This window comes from Felis catus, chromosome B2 (assembly GCF_018350175.1).
Source record: "Felis catus isolate Fca126 chromosome B2, F.catus_Fca126_mat1.0, whole genome shotgun sequence".
NCBI lineage: Eukaryota > Metazoa > Chordata > Mammalia > Carnivora > Felidae > Felis > Felis catus.
Window position 1 is genome coordinate 119,917,593 of NC_058372.1, and position 19,642 is coordinate 119,937,234.

The 19,642-nt window shown below is 38.4% G+C and overlaps 1 protein-coding gene across 1 annotated transcript in view; it reads left to right on the forward strand.

Annotated features, from left to right (window-relative positions):
- The first annotated feature begins 5,718 nt into the window (after positions 1–5,718).
- Positions 5,719–19,642, forward strand: part of EYA4 (EYA transcriptional coactivator and phosphatase 4) — a 315,525-nt gene continuing 301,601 nt past the window's right edge. Inside the window, exon 1 of the mRNA XM_006932029.5 lies at positions 5,719–5,966. The gene's annotated coding sequence lies outside the window, so the exon portion shown is untranslated. The remainder of the gene's footprint in view (positions 5,967–19,642) is intronic.

A 19,642-nucleotide genomic window follows, 5' to 3' on the forward strand; every position in this document is an offset into this window, starting at 1 on the left:
GCAAAGGACTGAGGGAGACTGAATATGCACCCAGAAATTCAATGGGAAATGAGCTAATTTTTCCATTCTTTTACATGCTAAAGACAGTCTTTCAAACTCTGTGTAACTCGGGGCACCTCTGGGTGGCTCAGTGGGTTAAGCGTCCAACTCGGTTTTGGCTCAGGTCATGATCTCCCAGTTCATGAGTTCGAGCCCCTCATTGGGCTCTGTGCTGACAGTGCAGAACCTGCTTGGGATTCTCTCTCTCCCTCTCTCTCTCTGCCCGCCCCCGCTCACGCTGTCTCTCTCTCTCTCTCTCAAAATAAATAAATAAACTTTCAAAATAAAATAAGATCTGTATAACTCTAACTGCTGTCAGCTACTCCCCGGTCCTCTTCTGGAAGTTTCCTTCCCCCACCCTCCATTTTAATCTTTACCCCAGGCCCCAGGCTTCCCCACCTGTGAAAATCCACTGCCATCAAAACGTTAGCAAGAAACTGTAGGTTTCATTTTAAGATGACGCAGGAGAGAATTTTATCACAAAACCAGCAACCACCGTTTGAAATACCCCTTTAGACACTTCTGCAATGTCACTACCTACTGAACTGCCTAGGAGGTCTCCCCCTTTCCCCTGGCCGCTCTAGCAGCTCAGTCTCCCTGCCTCCCTCTCCTCTCCCCTCCCACCCACGTTCCCCGCCCTCCCCCCCCCACCTCCCCTTCAATCTGCAAGAGCAATTCTTCACAACTGATCCTGGTTCTTAGCAAGGCAAGGCAAGGCAAGATGTCCCCAATTTAAAAGAAGATACGTTTTCCTCCCATTATTTACTTGCATAACTTGGTTGTTGTTTTTTTGTTTTGTTTTGTTTTTTACCTATTTTTCTTTCCTTTTATCAGTGAGTAAAAAAAATTGGAAGATAGAACCAAATGAGGAGGGCATTATTTTCATAGTTAAATCTGCTGTAATTTGTGGGACCAAGGGAAACCCCAGGACTTATTTTTCACGTGTTCCTTGCTGTGTTTATTCCACGCTGGTCACTGTGTTGGGTGCTGGCATCTTCGCACTCAGGAAAGTGCCTGTAAAGAAATGAAGCCCAGACCAGCATCCACAGGTCCCTTATTCTCAAAACTTCTTTGAAAGAGAGAGAGAGAGAAAGTGTGAGTGGGGGAGAGGGGCAGGGAAAGAGGGAAAGAGAGAGAAACAAAAGAGAATCTTAAGCAGGCTCCACATCCAGCATGGGGGTTAGGAGGGAGGGGGTGCGGGGGGTAGGGGGAGTTGCTACCTTGCCAGGCTGGATCCCAGGATCCTGAGATCATGACCTCAGCTAAAGGCAAGAGTCAGACTCTCAACGTACTAAGCCACCCAGGTGCCCCTCAAAATTGATATTTTAACTGAGTGTTTCACAGGGGTCCTTAGGCAGCTTTCCCCCATGGTTCTAACAACTGTCATGAGAATATATTACCTTTAAAAATGGTTGAAAATATAACACATCAGGAGAAGTTTTCTCCAGGTTTGAACCACTCTTTCTGCTCTGCCCAGCCCCAGCCACGATTCTGACTATGTCCCAATCGTGGCACAAAGGGGGCATTTAGTGCATACCTCAACTGGCCCTAGAACTAATTGGTCAAGCCACAAGATAGAGAAGAATCTATCACGTAGTCTTTTACTTGGGGTTTGAATTAGAACCTCAACCCAACTACGGAATCCAGAATGAGAATTGGAGGTAATGAAATGGCAGGACCAAGTACATCATTTTTAGGACCCAGAACGAAATGAAAATGCGGGCCCTTGTTTTAGAGTAAGGAAAAGGTGTTGTTAAAATTCTTGAAATATAATGTTTTCTCCTTTTTCTACCGTCTCTCTCTCTCTCTCTCTGTCTCAATTTGTCTTGGTGTTTTTTTTCATTTGCTTTTAATGTTCCAAGTAAAGAAACATTAAAATGTCACATTAACATGAACTTGGCCCTTCATATTTATATCGTAAAGGGCCAGTTTTATTTTATTTTATTTTTTTATTTTTTAAGTTGACTTATTTATTTTGAGAGAGACAGAGACAGCACGAGTCGGGGGAGGGGCAGAGAGAGAGGGAGAGAGAGCTGATAGCAAGAGGTCCCACATGGGTCTCAAAGCCACGAAACTGTGAGATTATGACCTGAGCCGAAGCCAAGGGTCGGACATTTAGCCGACTGAGCTACCCAGGCACCCCGACAGTGCCAGTTTTAAATGCAAACCTAAGATCATTTCACTCATATGCGAAATCACCAAAATTACACAACTCACCTTTCGTAGCCTATACATGCATATGTATTTCGTTCTTACTAGAAAAGCAGAAATGCTACAAAAATCACAACTGTAGCATCTGTCGATATGCACACATTGTTCCCAACAGTCTTTATCCTTTGGCTTATTGATGGATGAGGAGAGACCAACAAAAAAAAGGACTTATAGGTTTGCTGTATTTCTCCCTTCCCTTCTGTGTCATCATTTTTAGCACAAGATTTTGGCTAATTCAGGGAAGTAATGTAAGAAAGAAAGGATATGGGAGGGTTCTTTGGTGATCGTGCTTCTTAGAACATCATTGTGTTTTGGGTTTGAAGTATGTTCTAGTTCTAGAGGAAAGTATGGCTTCTTGGAGCTGTCAGCACCCTGTTCACTCAGGTGTAGACATAACATGTTTGGCATATACCCGGAGCATCAGTGAACTCCCAATGCATTGTGAGCCTCCCAGAATTCTGTGCTTATGGGGAAACAAGGAACAGTGGACACACAAATTGAGCATATCTGTACTCTTGAGTGCTCAATTGTGTCAGTAGATTTCAGTGCTAAAACACAAGTTCAAAAATAAAATCAAGAATTTCAAGATGGTGAAAATAGAATGCGAACCAAGTGTGAATCCCTGCTGGGGGTGCAACTGCACAGATTACATGCCCAGGAAGCCGGTCCTGTGCAGTGACCGTTCTGTTTATCCCTCCTGCCCCAACTCCCCAGTTATCCTCATTTGGATGGGCACCTACTAGGCCATCTCCTCAGAACTGGCCAAGAAATCCTGCCTTCTCTTTTCTTCCTCATATCCATGATCCTTTCCTTTTGTTATTTTTATTTTTTAAATTTTTGTTCTTCTCCCCAGAATCAGGCTCTCTGCATACTGGTTGGCAATCTTTTAGTCCATCTCTCTGTGAAAAAAAAAAAAAATGGATTGGAGTAGTTTGAGAGAAAGATCCCCACTCTAGCAGAACTTCTTCAGAAGGTGATTTAGAAATAGCAAGTCTAGGGGCGCCTGGGTGGCGCAGTCGGTTAAGCGTCCAACTTCAGCCAGGTCACGATCTCGTGCTCCGAGAGTTCGAGCCCCGAGTCAGGCTCTGGGCTGATGGCTCAGAGCCTGGAGCCTGTTTCCGATTCTGTGTCTCCCTCTCTCTCTGCCCCTCCCCCATTCATGCTCTGTCTCTCTCTGTCCCAAAAATAAATAAACGTTGAAAAAAAAAATTAAAAAAAAAAAAAGCAGGTTGTTGTTTAAAAAAAAAAAGAAATAGCAAGTCTAGTATGTTGAAGGTGAAGGGTATATCATGATGTTTTTGGAGTGTGTGCTGTGTTTCAAATCACTGTTCACGTAATGAGGAGCCCCAAAAGACTTAAAGTAGGAAAGATAATTGAAAAAAACAGGAACAGTTTCATTTTAGGAAAATCTTTCCGGCATATGCTAGAGACTTGAATTGGAGGAATCTAGAATAAATCCTGGGCACATTGTAAAATGAGTTACCCAAGACTCTAGTACTGAACGACACAATGATTCTTTGATTTCACTTATATGTTAGGGAGCCGAGTCAAGAATTAGTTGGTCAACAGCGTCAGGAGTGGGGGTATGTACTTCCCAACTAGAAGAGACGGATGGCGGAAAGGGGACAGAAGGCATGTGGTAGAAGGCAGGTAACTCTTCCAGGGGCGTGAGAGAAGAAAACGTTTGGGCCAGTAGGTCCTGGTCTTCACCAAGTCAGCTAGCAAATGTGGCCCTTCATGAGGTTATGCAAGCTTGGAGGCAGCACTGGAGACTGTCGTATTGACAAATACTGGGAATCCCTTGGGATGAAGGGCCCCTCTCTGCCCTACTTCTGGACTGAGTTCTACAGTGCTTTCATATTTCTCCATGATGGTTCGGTCTAAAGATGTGAGAAAGGAAGAAGAGAAAGCCATTACCATTCTCTACACACTCTGCCCATACTCCTTGGTTCTTGAGAGGCTACTTTCTCCCCAGACAACTGAATTTTTTGTTCCATCCTATTAGAATAGAAAGGAACCCTATTAGTTGGCAGGAGTCGTTCCATTTTAGTTCTGACTTTACCTGGGTGTTTTGGGCTTGGTTTTGAATTGTCTGTTTTCTGGTTTGGGCCTGTCTTCAGACAATGGTCCGGGGAATTCAGGGAGATTTTCTGGGGATAGTTAACCTGTGGTCGGCTTGTGAAACTGCTTCTGATTTGAATTAAAGCCACGTGTGCAAGGCTGTGGGCAGTGCGGGGCTCTTGTGCATACATTTGGATTTTAAGAAAGTTTAGGTAGTTTGTCTTCAATAACAATGTCAAGATAAATGGAAACAAAGCTGTGAATACTTAATGTTTTCTTTTATGTCAATCTTACTGTCAGTATAGTGTAAAAAGTGCTAGAGAAATATCATATGCCTGCTACCTCATTTGGAAATTCCCATGTGGAAATTCCAAGTTAACATTTGGAAACAAATAAATATAAATAAGTCAAGCTGAAACGCATGGTGTTTTTAAATTCTACTCTTAAACGTGTAAATTAGTCTAAGTCTCTCCTCAGAATCTGGTGACGTAGAAACACTTTTCAAAGTTGTATTAAAGAGGTAATGTAATTAGAAAGACCCAGAACACTCGTCCCTCCAGAGATAAATATTCTCAAATCTAGAGATAAAATTAAAACATCAGCAAAATGAATTTTATTATATTAGTATTGTCCATTCCTTAGAAGAAAAAATGAAACGCATGCACTTGTGTGAAAGTTTTCCCAAACCGTGCCCCCAAAGATATGTCAACTCCAAATTGATATTAGGGACTGGCTAGTACTTATAATTATCCCATAGTCAATTCTACTCAAATATTTCAAAAGTCTTTTCAAATCGCTTTACAAAAGTCACTTTAAGATATTATTTTGACTACCCTACATTTAAATCATTTTTTTTTTTACATATTATGTACAGTTATTTGGCAAGCAAACAGTATTAAAAAAAAGACGAGTGGATCTCTTTTCTACCACCTAGACATCAGTAGCCGGGGACACTACACTCTGATTATTTTTATACTTTGTCAGGCATTTTTGAAAATGTCTTACTGTTTCACATCATTAGCACAGCCCCTAGCAAAGTTCCTTACACATCTTTAAAGACTGCTAAGCTGACAGGCATTTGCTGAACCCGTCTCTATACGAATCATGAGGTCTGATTGACAAGAAAAACGACCTCTCTCTCTCTCTCTCTCTGTCTGTCTTTAATGAAGCAGCTGCCCTTCTAAGCTTGATCCCATATGGTCCTGTTTGAGAAAAGAAGGGGGAAAAATTAAAATCAGTTCTCACTAATTAGAGGAAAATTGTATGTAAATAATGGAAAGGTCCTTTCATTCTTATGGCTGACATTTCTCCCAAGGCCTTAATTGACTGTTGCGTCTAAAGGGTTACATGCTTTTTTTAAGTGGCCTGTGCTCCTGGCCAAGTACCCGCTGGGACATGCTGAGAGTAGTTTTAGAACACCAGCAGCCCTTGCTATTTTAGTCCGTGTCACTGCTTGGAGTTGTAATTAATTAATTTGGATAATACTAAAAATCCGAATTATGAGAGTTCTGACACTTTCTGAGAATAAGCTACATTCAGTCTTGCCAAGAAAGTCATGGAACATTTAGCAGAAGGGCAAAAAGTCTATACAGTGACAACGGCTATCTCACATAGGAGCAGACCACAGAAGCCTTGGTAGGGCTTAACTTGTCCTTGTAAGTAATTTGTGGAATATTCCATGCTTGCTAATTAACTGTTCTGCATTTAAATTGTATTTTCTATCAGTAATAATGAGTGTTGTATTTGTTTTTGTTTTTAAGTCTAAGAATTTATTCGTGGACAATATTTTAGCCAATGCCAATTTTAAATCATTTTTGTATATATAAATGCTCTGTGTGCCCATACAGCACAGTATTTCATTTTTTTCCTCAACTAATACTACGATTACCTCCTGCCCCAAGCTTACCATCATTGTTAGATCTCTCTCTCTCTTGCTCCTGATTTCTTTTTCTTTTAATTCAGTTTTACTTGTAACAGCTGAATTTCCTAATGGGTTTTTAATATCTTTCAAACTAGAAAAAGAATATAAAAAGATTATATAAAGAAAAAGTTTGAGAAATTAATAATGATGTCTAAGATGCTGAAGTATGATCGTTTTCTGATTTGTTGGTCATTCAAATCATGAACTTTGAAAAAAATATTTTGTATGTATTAACAGTGATCTTCAGAGCACTGGTACCTTTTTATAAGATCCCTGTGAAAACTACTCAAGAATTATACTTTTAATATGTGCCCCTATTGGGTGGATAATAGGTATTGTAATAAATTATCTTTTAGAGAGATATTTATTTGGAGTCATTACAGTTACAGGTGCATGATTAAAGGAGGTAAAATATAATTTATAGTCAGAAGTTGTGCATTTAATAGTAACCACAGGCAAGGTGCCTGGCTGGCTCAGTTGGTTAAGCATCTGACTTCGGCTCGGGTCATGATCTCATGGTTCATGAGTTCAAGCCCTGCATTGGGCTCTGTGCTGACAGCACAGAGCCTGGAGCCTGATTCAGATTCTGGGTCTCCCTCTCTCCCAGTGCCCCTCCCCCGCTTGTGCTCTGTCTCTGTCTCTCTCTGTCTCAAAACAAAAATAAACATCAAAAAATTTTTATATATTGACTGTCCTCTGTACCAGCTGTTTGATTTTTGATAAATTATCTTCTTTAAACTTCAGGTTCGTCTATAAACTGAGGATAAGAAATACAATAACCTGGTCTGTAGTGTTGAAATGAGGACCAAACAAGCATGAGAATATTAAAGTGTACATTTATAGTCTGTATAAACAATTAATCAGAATATGCATCCTAGTCCATAAATGCTTTCTTGCTTAATAGCGGTAGGGGAGAAATGACAATATAAAAGAGAAAAAAAGCATAAGCTTTGTAATTCATTTTTTTGTCGTTACTGATTTCTTCATTGTTAATTTTTTTTAAATTTATTTTGGAAAACTTGATACGCACGAACACTACTTTATTATGACTTTAATAACTAAGCAGCAGTTGTGAGGAAGTAACATGTGCTGAATTTAAGGACTGTGTTCTGTTTTCACCTATTGCTAACTCGATAGAGTCAGATAAAAGTCCTAGTACTGCCCCATAATAACTCTATCAAATGGAGCTGTAAGTGTGGGAAATCTAATCAGCCACATACACTGCTTCCGGATGTGGCACAGTCTTCTGAATGGTCAGGAATCGTCTGTGGTGAGCACAGGTAAGGGCATGAATGTCCTGTGCCCTGTTCTCTTCCCTGGATCCTGATGGTTTTTCTGACTTTTTTTCCCCCACTGGAGATAATTTTTTTTTTTTTTTGGTCCCTTGGGAGAAATTGTTCATTGTTTCTTGTTCCATGAATTATTTTATGGTAATGTGAGTCATTTTGTGCTCCCAGAAAATTAAGGAGAGAAAGGAAGAAAAAGAAAGAAAGAAAGAAAGAAAGAAAGAAAGAAAGAAAGAAAAGAAAGAAAGAAAGAAAGAAAGAAAGAGGAAAGAAAGCACTGTACCAATATAATAGGCTTCAAATGAGAGGGACATTTTGAATGTGTCCTACGGATTCATGTAAAGTATTTTGGAGGATCTGATGTTTCTTTCTCCAAAATGAATTTCTATGTGGCATTAACTTGAGTTTTAGAAATACTGCACATCCTTGAAAATACATGTTTTTATTTAAACCACCTTTGTTTCTCCTTTAAAAACTGATGGAAACCTCTTAATCAAAACTTGATATATTTTATTGGTAAAAATATCATCCTAAAATGTGCCTTTGAATTAATCCTTCTCCAGAATACTTTCCAGAATATAAGCAGCCCACAACTATAAGAGAAAAAAAATAAGAAATTAAAATGCTGTGGATATAGGTTTTTGGTTGACATTGTGGCTCTTACTGCCAAACCCTGTCATGTGTATTTATTTCTAAATAGTTCATTTATATTTATGAGTTAGTATGGGCTGCCTAGATATTAACTAGATATTAATTTTAGTCTATATTGTTTTATGGCATATCTCATAAACAAGTGCCTTAAACACTCTTAAACAAAAAAAAAAATGTAAACACCCTATTGTTAAAAGTATATCAGCTAAAGTTTTCGATAATTTCCTTTTTTTTTAAGAGTACAATCCATGTTTCTAAGTTCAATTTTCCTTTCTCTACACGTTCCAATGTTATTTCCTTCAGATCACATTGCTTTGTATGCTTTCTCTCAAGCATACCTACAATACAGCCATCTGTTGTCCAAGGGGTCATTCCTACATGAATCATGCTGTGTCAAAATTTTGAGGTTATAAATGTTCAGCTAATTGAGCAGTCTGACTAGCTGAATACTTGTAAGTGCTTTATAATATCTTTCAACACTTCAAAACCCTGGCCCACTTAAAACTCCAGAATCCCAGAGCAAATGGGACAACTCAGTCACATGGATTCCTGCTGATAAAACTGAAACGTGTTTATGAATGTCTCAGAATTTGGAATAAAATGAATGTATTTCTACTCTTAAATATTTATGTTTGCGCTCTATTTTATGACAAAGCAAGCTGCTGGGAAGTGAAAACTTAGTCAATCAGCCGATTATTTTGAGCACTCTGTATTAAACAACGAACTTGACTTGTTCTTCTCACCTATTGGTGTTTTGGCATCATGGATGCTTACAGTTTCTAAGATCTCTCTCTCTCTCTCTCTTTCCCTCCCTCCTCCAATTACTTTCTTTTCCTTTAAGAGACTCCACAGTGGTGAGATACTGAAAATGAACACACAAATGAACGCTTCTATTAACTTATAGCCAGCCCACGCCACTCAGTTGATGTTCTCCCTGAGATTTCTGGGACACTCGTATTTTCGTGGTCTCTTCTGGCTTCAAGTGCCAAAGTTCACAGGATCCCAAGTCTCCCTCTACACCACCTCCATGCTTACGGCTCTGCATCAGTGCAAACATAAAACTCAGCCCTCTTCCATGATTCCCTCAAAAAAGTGACTCTAAACCAAAATTTCTCTGTAGCTGACTTTACTGAAGTTTTGGCAAGACTAAAGTAGTTTACTTAGCAATTACACAACATTTTGAATATTGGTGATGTCTTGACTTTAAAGTATGTTGGCCTCCAGCCATGCATCACATGGACCAAACGCCCCCTTTTCCTTTTTGAGGATAATTCCACTTTCTATAACCAAGCCCAAACTCAGCTGTTGAGTTTCCAAGGCACACATGAGGACTCACTAAGTGTGCTTCTAAACACCTACTTCGGGTATTACCCATATTCTGTCCTTGCCCAGTCTCTGTACAAGGAAGTGAGATATATAAAAAAATTTTACTCTACTCTCTTAAGAAATGTTCATGCCAAAATGTCTCTCTCTCTCTCTCTCTCTCTCTCTCTCTCTCTCTCTCTCTCACACACACACACACACACACACACACACACGTGAGGGCACATCACTCTCCCCATGTTCACATTCCGTACAAGGCAGAATTATGTATAGTCAGTTGGGTTTTAAGTAAAAATTCCCCTTGAGTACATTTACGTTAATGTTTAAGAGCTTTTTGTTGTTGTAGATGTATAATATTTCAGTGGAAACTTTTAACTTGTTCTCCAGGTTAGCCCTTGCCTATTCTTCAGACTTTATCCCATACCAGAACACACAGGCCTTCTTGCTATTCTTTGAAGGGCAAGATCATTCCTTCTACATGGCTTGTGTACCTTCCAAGCTCTGCGCTTCTGGGCAGAACTGATTTACTCGCGTGATGTCCACCTTATCCCCATTTTTTTCCCTTTAGAAGTGACCATTCGATCTATAACCACATCTTCCCACCCCCGGTCATATTACCAAATATTCTCTATAAAATTCACTGCTTTTTTTTTTTGAGAAAGAGACAGAGAGAGCAAGCAGGGAAGGGGCAGAGGGGGAGAGATTAATCTTAATCCTAAGGATTAAGAGAATCTTAATCTTCGCTTATCATGGAGCCCAGCATGGGGCTCAAACTCACGACAGTGAGATCATGACCGGAGGCAAAATCAAGACTCAGATGCTTAACCAACTGAGCCACCTAGGTGTCCCACTGTCTTATTTCTTTAAAGAAATTAATTACACTCTGAGATTATTTTGATTTTTATATTTACATATTCTCAGTTGTCTGTCTATACTTACAGACAGGGTTCTTTTCTTTTTTTAATTTATTTTTTTATTAAAAAATTTTTTTTAATTTTTTTTTTTTTTGAGACAGAGAGAGAGAATGAGCAGGGGAGGGGCAGAGAGAGAGGGAGACACAGAATCTGAAGCAGGATCCAGGCTCTGAGCTGTCAGCACAGAGCCTGACGTGGGGCTCCAACTCATGGACCGTGAGATCATGACCTGAGCTGAAGTCAGACGCTTAACCGACTGAGCCACCCAGGTGCCCCGACAGGGTTCTTTTCTAAATTGTGTACTGCGGTATCCCCAGGACCCAGAAATGTGGGTGATACTTAGTAGGAGCTTCATATATTAAAAAAATACTTGTGCTTATTGTTAAAAAATGAAAAAAAAATTGCTTAACAATTTTAAAAAGTATAATTTTAACATAGCTTAAAAAACATCACATTATCTGTCCCCAAATAGCTAATATTAATTGGGTAATAATTATAATTACTATAAGGAGGACTTCCTGATGCTAATTTGATGGTAAAGACCACCATCTACTATGCCTGTATTTAGAATGTAAATGTTCAAATGAAATAGTATTAGCCTGGGAATGAACACAGCCTCGTTAAAGATTAGCATCATGGAATTCTAACCCAATCCTCTCATTTAACATCTGTGGCAACTTCGACACAGAAAAACTATCTTGCCTAATATTAATGGCAAATTTAAGTCTGGAATTCAGGTTTCCTGAATCTCAAATGACTAATTTTTCCCCCTAAGCCATGTCCCCAGTCCTAATCTAAGAGGAATCAGTTACTTCATGTTTCATTTATAGAAAAAGCAGGTGAAATTAGATGATCTCTCAGCATTGGCTGTTCAATCGCTCTTTTTCTCTCTTTCCCTCTGCTCATCAATTATACTCCGCAACTTGACTGGAAGCAAGTGTCTTAAATTCTCACTCATAGTCAAGCTCCTACTCAGGGATACCTGAGTCCCTAACAGCTCCCAATGTCTATTACTCAGGGGTACCGGTGTCATCTGATTGGTTGCCGATGATACACCGCACAACAGAACTTACAACTACTGAATCCACACAATCCACACAATCCACACAAGTAGGTAAACAGGGATGGTGGACCATTTGCATGTACTTCTCTGAGGCACTTTCTGAGTATCGAAGAATAAGGTATAGCCCATCAAATATCATGTGGTAAAGTCAATTATGATCAAACTGAAGTTAAAGTTGCATTTAGGATAAAGTTAAAATTAAAGTACCTTTGTGGGGGGTGGGGGGTGGTGGCTGAGTGACTCAGTCAGTTAAATGTCGGACTTCCACTCAGGTCATGGTCCCAGGGCTCCTTGAGTTGGAGCCCCCAGCCAGGCTCTGTGCTGACAGCTCTGAGCCTGGAGTCTGCTTAGGATTCTGTGTCTCCCTCTCTCTCTGCCCCTCCCCCTCTTGTGCTCTGACTCTCTCTGTCTTGCAAAAATAAATAAACATTAAAAAAATTTTTAAGTAATTTAGGAAGACATTATTAGGACTTTCTGGTAACCAATGTATTTGGTTTAGGATTAAATTGCTTTACTCATCATGGGGGTTGGGGAAATTTGTCAAGTGGGTTTCCTCTGTTCTCAGTGTAATAGTTTGTGCTTTCAAATAAAACAGCTTACTCACAAATATATGTATAAGAATCTTACAGATTAGAAATAAATCTTATTCCATGATGGAAAAGCCCTCGGATGAATCAAGTTTATCTTCCTCAATTAGATCGTTATCCAATTTATTTTAATACCTAATAAAAAATTACAAAATCTACCAGTTAGTGCAAAATTTTGTATAGTCTAGTGAAGACTTTTTTTTTAGAGGGAACCTGGATTGAAGTACATTTTCTGAGCTAGTGTGTGTGTGTGTGTGTGTGTGTGTGTGTGTGTGAATTCAGAACCTTAGTTTCTTTGTGTGTTAGGATTTTCAAAAACACTAAGGAATTTAACATTTTTTAATGTGTTACCTTTGTGGCTGAAAAGGAGTTTCCTAACTCCTTTACAAGTTCCAGGAAAAGAGGTAATGATGTATCTTATACACAGACATAATAGCTTGTTCCTTCAATTGCTTTCTGTAGTATCTGGAGCATTTGGCTAAATAGGCCTTGATCTAACCCTCAGAAACCAATAAAGAGGTCTAGACAGCAAGTGGTAGAATGGGATAAAGTATTGGGGCAAGAAATCTGAGACACATTTCAGAGGAAAATACAATTGAGATTTTTATGTTTATCTGATATAATAGTGTTGATCTGGGATCTATGGACAATCCTGGAATATTGGGGGGGGGGATCATCCAACTCCAGAATTTTAATGTAAAATTGTCCGTGTGCAGTTGTTGGGAGGCAAGGCAAGCAACAATCCATAGTTTTCATCGTATTTGCAAAGGAGGTCTGTGAGCCAAGAAGGCATTATACTGTGTCAACACATTATCAGAGACCGAGTATTATAAAGATGGAAAACAATATTAAGTTAGCATCTCTCTTCTTCCCATCTCCAATTGTATGTGACATTTTTTCATTCTCAGACTTGGAAATTAATTTCTAGGTTAGGACGGTAAAACTGAAGTAGATGAGAATAATTGAGTGAAGATTTAGGAGAGAATCTTCAGTGAAGATTTTAAGAGAACTTAGATTGAATAGAACGTAAGAAAATATGGTTTAGTAGAAAAGAAACCAAAAAGGTTTGGCTAGATGGTAAAATCATAATGATTTCTATATGTAGAAAAAATTAATACAGTGATAGGAAGCAACTGTTCATCCTTTATTAAATTTTGCTTCCAGGGGTGCCCAGGTGGCTCGGTCAGCTCAGGTTATGACCTCACAGTTCGCGGGATCAAGCCCAACATCTGGCTCTGTGCTGACAGTGCAGGGCTTGCTTGGAATTCTCTGTCTCTCTCTCTGCCCCTCCCCCCCCCCAACATGTGCATGCTCTCTCTCTCTCCCTCTCTCTCAAAATAAATAAATAAACTTAAAATTTTTTGTTGGTTTGTTTTCCACGGTATTGACAGTCAGCATTTACTGAAAACTTACCCTGTGCTTTAGGTAGTGCTTAAGTCTACCTTTTTTTACATCAAGTTCTCACAACAAATCAACGAAAGAAGGAAATTTGTCCCTCCATTTTTCAGACAAGGCAACTCTAATCATCCCGGAGGATCAGGAAGGACTTCCAAGAAGAGATGGCATTTAACACTGCGTTTCCAAAGAGGCTCAAAACAGCAATAGCTACCTTTTAAAATATGAAATAAGCCCATGGTAGATCTGAGAACTTATTAAATACAGGTGCAAAGAACCCCGAAATTTCACTTCTTGGTATTGCCCCCAAAGAATTGCAAGCAGGGACTTAATAGATATTTGTTCACCCATGTTCATAGCAGTGTTATTCCCAATAGCCAAAAGGATGAGGGCAACCCAAGTGTCCACTGATGGATGGATGAATAAAGTATCAATTTTTTGGATGGTATAAGGCATACAGTGAGACGTTATTATTCTTATTATTATTTTACATCAAGTTCATCAAGCCTTGAAGGAAGAAAATTCCTACACACAGTACCACATGGGTGAACCCTGAGGACATCATGCTAAGTCAAACCAGTCACAAAAGGACAAATGGTATATGATTTCCTTTGTATAAGGTATCTAGATTCATCAAATTCACAGAGGCAGACAGTAGAATGTGCTTTCTAGTTGTGACAGTGGTGAGCAATGAGGACTTATTTTTTAATGGGAACAGAGTTTCAGTTTAGGAAGATAAAGAGTTTGAAGATGGATGGTGGTGATGGTTACAAAACAATGTGAATGAAATTCATGCCACTGACCTGTATGCTTAAAATGATGATAATGGTAAATTGTGTATTTTGTGTATTTTATCCATGCACCTGTCTATCAAAGATATCAGAGCTTAAGTTAATTTATTTGATATTTTTAAAGCAGATTTCTGTTCCTGGTTTTTAATACATATATGTCATTAAATTCCATTCTGGATAAAGCTGGGTTAAAAATTACACGTTGGTAAAACATAGTAGTTAATAGATTTATGCATGTGAGATCAATATGAATGTTTTTCCTTAACTTCCTGGATGTTATATAACTTAATTTAAATATGCTTAAAATATTATACAGTTAACATCATGTATCTCTATTATTTATTGAGTACAGTCCACTTAGAATTTCATTATCCAAATTGAAAACGTTGTTTGACATGGTTGATGACTAGTGGCTTATGTGGTAGGAAAATATTTTACCAGGAACTCTTGGCTAGTGGGAAGGCCAATAAGATGTATTATCAACACTTTAAAATGGTGGTATATTCATAGAGTGCACAGTCTAATAGATGGCTCACAATTTGACAAATATCATTTTTTAAAAATTAAATATACTGGAATGTCTCTATAATGTTTTCCAGGGATCTGGGATTTTTTTCAGTGTTACATGATCCTCTTTGGGCCCTTAGCCAGCCCTTTAAAAAATGAACATTAGCTGTAGGAAAATGTTAAATGAAGGCATATTGTGATGAATTTCACTGTCTAGTATTTATTTTAAAGGGTTTAACCTAATATACAACACAGTGAAACTTTACTTTCTCATACATAATGTATTAAAAATGTTAGGCCCTTAGAAAACCTTTCCAACGAGTTACAGTGAATCACAAATCCATATATATACTTAGAGCTGGAATCTTTTCAGTACAGTTTATTTTTTCATAGCTGTCTTGAATGGATATTTTAAACTTAAATGGGTTCCATTTCTTCTAAAATAAAGCATCTTTAGAGGAGAAATTTTAAGAGAACAGATGAAATTTCATTACCATACATGTGGTCACACCTTGTCAGAAGTTAGGTCCTAAATTTCACTGTGATATTGATATTTGCACACATTTAAAGTGACATTATTTGGCAAAAGAACAAGTATCTAGTTTGAGTTAGTGGTGCACATGGTGATGACTAACCACGTACTACAAGGTTAAAACAATTTTTAAAATCACTTGTTAATGTGATAAGACTAGGCTCATGTTTTTCCTAGTCTCGTTTCCAGTTGGCCTTTTTGTTCAGCCCCGCCAATAGGTGAATAAATGTTTGCAATTGACAGATGTATTCTTTACTCAAATAAAAAGGACACAAGGCCAAAATATTAATTAGAAAAGATTGATTCACACCTTTGTGGACATTAATACTTTATTTTAAAATTGAGTAGTGCTTTCAGTATAATTGTACCTAGTTTGACTCTGAACCAAGGATTCCGCCTACATGGATGGACTGATGGGAGTGATCTTGTGGGAAAAAATCGATTTCTGAAAGCATTCTGTTCTAGAGAATAATTTTGTGTATAAAGGGGAATTTCTCTCCCTTCTCCCTATCACTGTTCCTCTTGCAACCCATCATCCCACACAAAAAAGAATCTGTCAAGTTAAATAAATTCCACTAAATTCTTAGACTTTACCTTCCTTATTATCCTCACTCCACAGTGGTGTCCTTCACAATTAATGTCTTTTAGATATGAAACTTAGTAGATATTTAACAGCTTCTGTTTTGATTTTTCTTAAATTTTTATGGATTGACATTGTCAATAACTCTTAACAATTATTTAAGATATTCTTGGTTTTGTCTAATCACTTGAAAAATCAAAGCTTAAAAAAAGAAAAAGAAAAATCAAAGCTTGCCATGGTTATAGTCACTGAGGCTATGCAATATTTCCACTTATATGTTCTATTCTTCACCTCATTTTCTTCCTTCCCTTCTTCATCCCTCCCATCCTCCTAACACAGAGAAAATTCTGAAATGTTTGTTAACTGCTCTGCCTCACGGGAGCTGTTTTCTGCTACATGCAAAGTCCAAGCCATGGCCAAGGAAGCAATGGAAACTCTATTCTTACTTATCCCCACCATCTGAGTAACTCCCTAAATACTGGGAACCTGCCTCTTAAATTTCACTTTCTTCTACACCTCTGAAATAGGAATTTGCCTCCTCAGCTATGCAAAATCACTGTGTTCTGCTTGCACTCCGATTTCATGTGCTCAAGTTCAGAAAAGATAAGGCTCATCTCATGTTTTCCATTCTCTCAAAAATGACAGTTGTGTACCACCTGATGCCTAAGGCTTCAAAAGTCTCTATCACAAATTTACCGATGGTTGTGCTGATTAATAGTGGGGGGACAATTCTCCTAGCAATCATTGCATCGTGATCAGAATTGGAAATTCTATAGAATTCTTAAAAATAGTTTTAGATATAATTCACAGGTCATAAAATCCGCCCTTTTAAAGTGTACATTTCAGTGGTTTCTAGAATATTCACAAAGTTTATGCAACCATAACCACTACCTAATTCCAAAGAATTTTCAGCACTGCCCACACCCCACCAAAGAAACTCATATACATTAGCAGTCACTGACCATCATTCTGTCCCCTTACCTCCTGGAAACCACTAATATACTTTTTGTTTGCATAGATTTGCCTGTTCTAGACTTTTTATGTAAATGAAACCATACAATCTACAGGTCTTTGTGAACGGTTTATTTAATTTAGCATAATGTTACCAAGATTCATCTGTGTCACAGCATTTATTGGACTTCATTACTTTTTATTGCTGAATAATATTTCATTGAGTGGATATATCACATTATTTATTCATTAGTTGATGGTCATTTGGGCTGTTTCCACTTTTTGACTACTATGAATAATGCTGCTATCAATGTGTTCGTGTTTGGTGTGGATATATGTTTTCATTTCCCTCAGATATCTATCCAAGAGGAGCACTGCTTGGTCAAATAGCATTTCTTGGTTTAACTTTTTGAACAACTACCAGACTGTTTTCGAAAGAAGCCATACCACATTGGAAATTTACATTTCCACCACAGCATCAGGGTTCCAATTTCTCCACATCTCTGCCCACACTTGTTATTATCTGCTTTTTAGATTACAGCCAAATGAATGGGTGTGAAGTGATATCTCACTGTGGCTTTTGATTTGCATTTTCCTGACGGCTAATGATGTTTGAGCATTTTTTCATGTGCTTACTGACTTTTTGTATATCTTTGGAGAACTGTCTACTCAAATCCTTTGTCTGTTTTTTTTCTTTTTATTTAAAACAATTTTTTAAACATTTATTTATTTTTTGAGAGACAGAGAAGGATAGAACATGAGCAGGGGAGGGGCAGAGAGAGAGAGAGAGAGGGAATCACAGAAGCAGAAGCAGGCTCCAGGCTCTGGGCTATCAGCACAGAGCCTGAGGTGACGCTCGAACTCACCAGCCGTGAGATCATGACCTGAGCTGAAGTCAGATGCTTAACCAATTGAGCCACCCAGGCGCCCTGTTATTTGTCTATTTTTAATTGGGTTATCTTCGTTATATGTGTGTTCTAGATACAAGCTCTTTATCAGGTCTATAATTTGCAAATTCTCTCCCATTTTGGGTGTAGTCTTTTCACTTTCTTGATGGTATCACTTGAACCACAAAGTTTTAAATTTGATGATGTCCAGTTTATCTTTAATTGCTGCTGCTGTTACTCAAGCATTTGGTATCATACGTAAGAAAGTTAACACCAACGGATTCATGGTCACAAAGATTTACGCCTCTTTTCTTCTAAGACTTTATAGTTTTACAAAACTTGCATTTGGTACTTTGATCAGTTGTTAGTTAATTTTTGGTTATGGTGCAAGTTAGGCAGGTAATGTCTTTCTCTTGCATGAGGTTTCTGGTTGGCCCAGCAACTTATTGAAAAGACTCCTTCTCCCCCCATGGAAATGTCTTGGCCCCTGGTTGAAAATCAACTGGCTAAAAACGTGAGGGTCTACTTCTGGACTCTCAATTCTATTCCTTTGGTCTTTATGTCTAGATTTATGCCAATACCACACTGTGTTGATTATTGTCGCTTAACAGTAAGTTTTGAAACCAGGAACTGTGTCCTCCAATTTCAATAATTTTCAAGATTGTTTGGGCTATCCTGAGTCAGATACTTGTCATATGAATTTTAAGCATCACCTTATCAATTTCCCAATAACAGCAATATTAAAAAGCTGTTGTAATAAAAAAAATTAAGTTCATCTTGAGAGAGACAGAAGGGGGGGGGAGAGGCAGAGAGAGAGAGAATCTCAAGCAGGCTCTACACTGAAATTGGGGCTTGAACTCACAAACCACGAGATCGTGACCTGGGCTGAAGTCAGACAATTAACTGACTGAGCCACCCATGTGCCCCAAAAGCAGTTGCAATTTTTATAGGGATTATGGTGAATCTGCAGATCAATTTAGGGACTGTTGAAATCTTAACAACACTGTCTTTTAATCTAGGAATATGATGTCTTTCCATTTACTTAGGTCTTCAGTTTTTTTCAACCACGTTTTATACTTTTCAGTGTATACATTTTGTGTTTTTCTTTTAAGTGTATTTGTTTATTTTGGGAGAGAGCGAGTGAGTGAGCAGAGGAGGGACAGAGAGAGAGAGGGAGAGAGGATTCCAAGCAGGCTCTGTGCTGCCAGCAGAGAATTAAAGGATTAAACTCACAAACCGTGAAATTATGACCTGTGCTGAAACCAAGAGTCGGACGCTTAACTGGCTGAGTCACCCAGACGCCCCTACCTTTTGTGTTTTTTTGCTAAATGTACACTTAAGCATTTTATTTTTCTATTCTATTGTAAATAGAGTTGTTTTCCTAATTTTAGTTTTGCTTTGTTCATTGCTACCGAACAGAAATACACTTGGTTTTATGTACCGATCTTGTATATTAAAACCTTGCTGAAATTGATCATTAGCTCTGACAGTTTTTAGTGGAATCTTTAGGAATTTCTACGTATAAGATCATGTCATCTTCAAACAGACATAGTTTTACTTCTCTTTGAATCTGAATGCCTTTCATTTCACTTCTTCCCTAAGCCCCCTGGCCAGAACCTCTAGCACAACGTTGAACAGTAGTAGCATTTTAAAGTTCCGCTGCCTCCAGCCGTGTCTCCAGCCCCAGCAAAACTAACCTCTCTATTTCACTCAGTAAATATGGACTTTATTCAGTAAATATGGAGCATGTACCATGTACAAGACACCAGTCTAGAGGCTGCTTCTATTCTCGTGTTCATTATAAGGCGGTGCTCTTTCTAAAACACAAATCTAATTATGACATTCTTCCATTTCAAACTTTTATTGATGGCACCTCATTATTATTAGAAAAGGACTTCTTAACAGGGCTTACCAGTTCCTGCCTTTCCTGGCATGAGTATAAA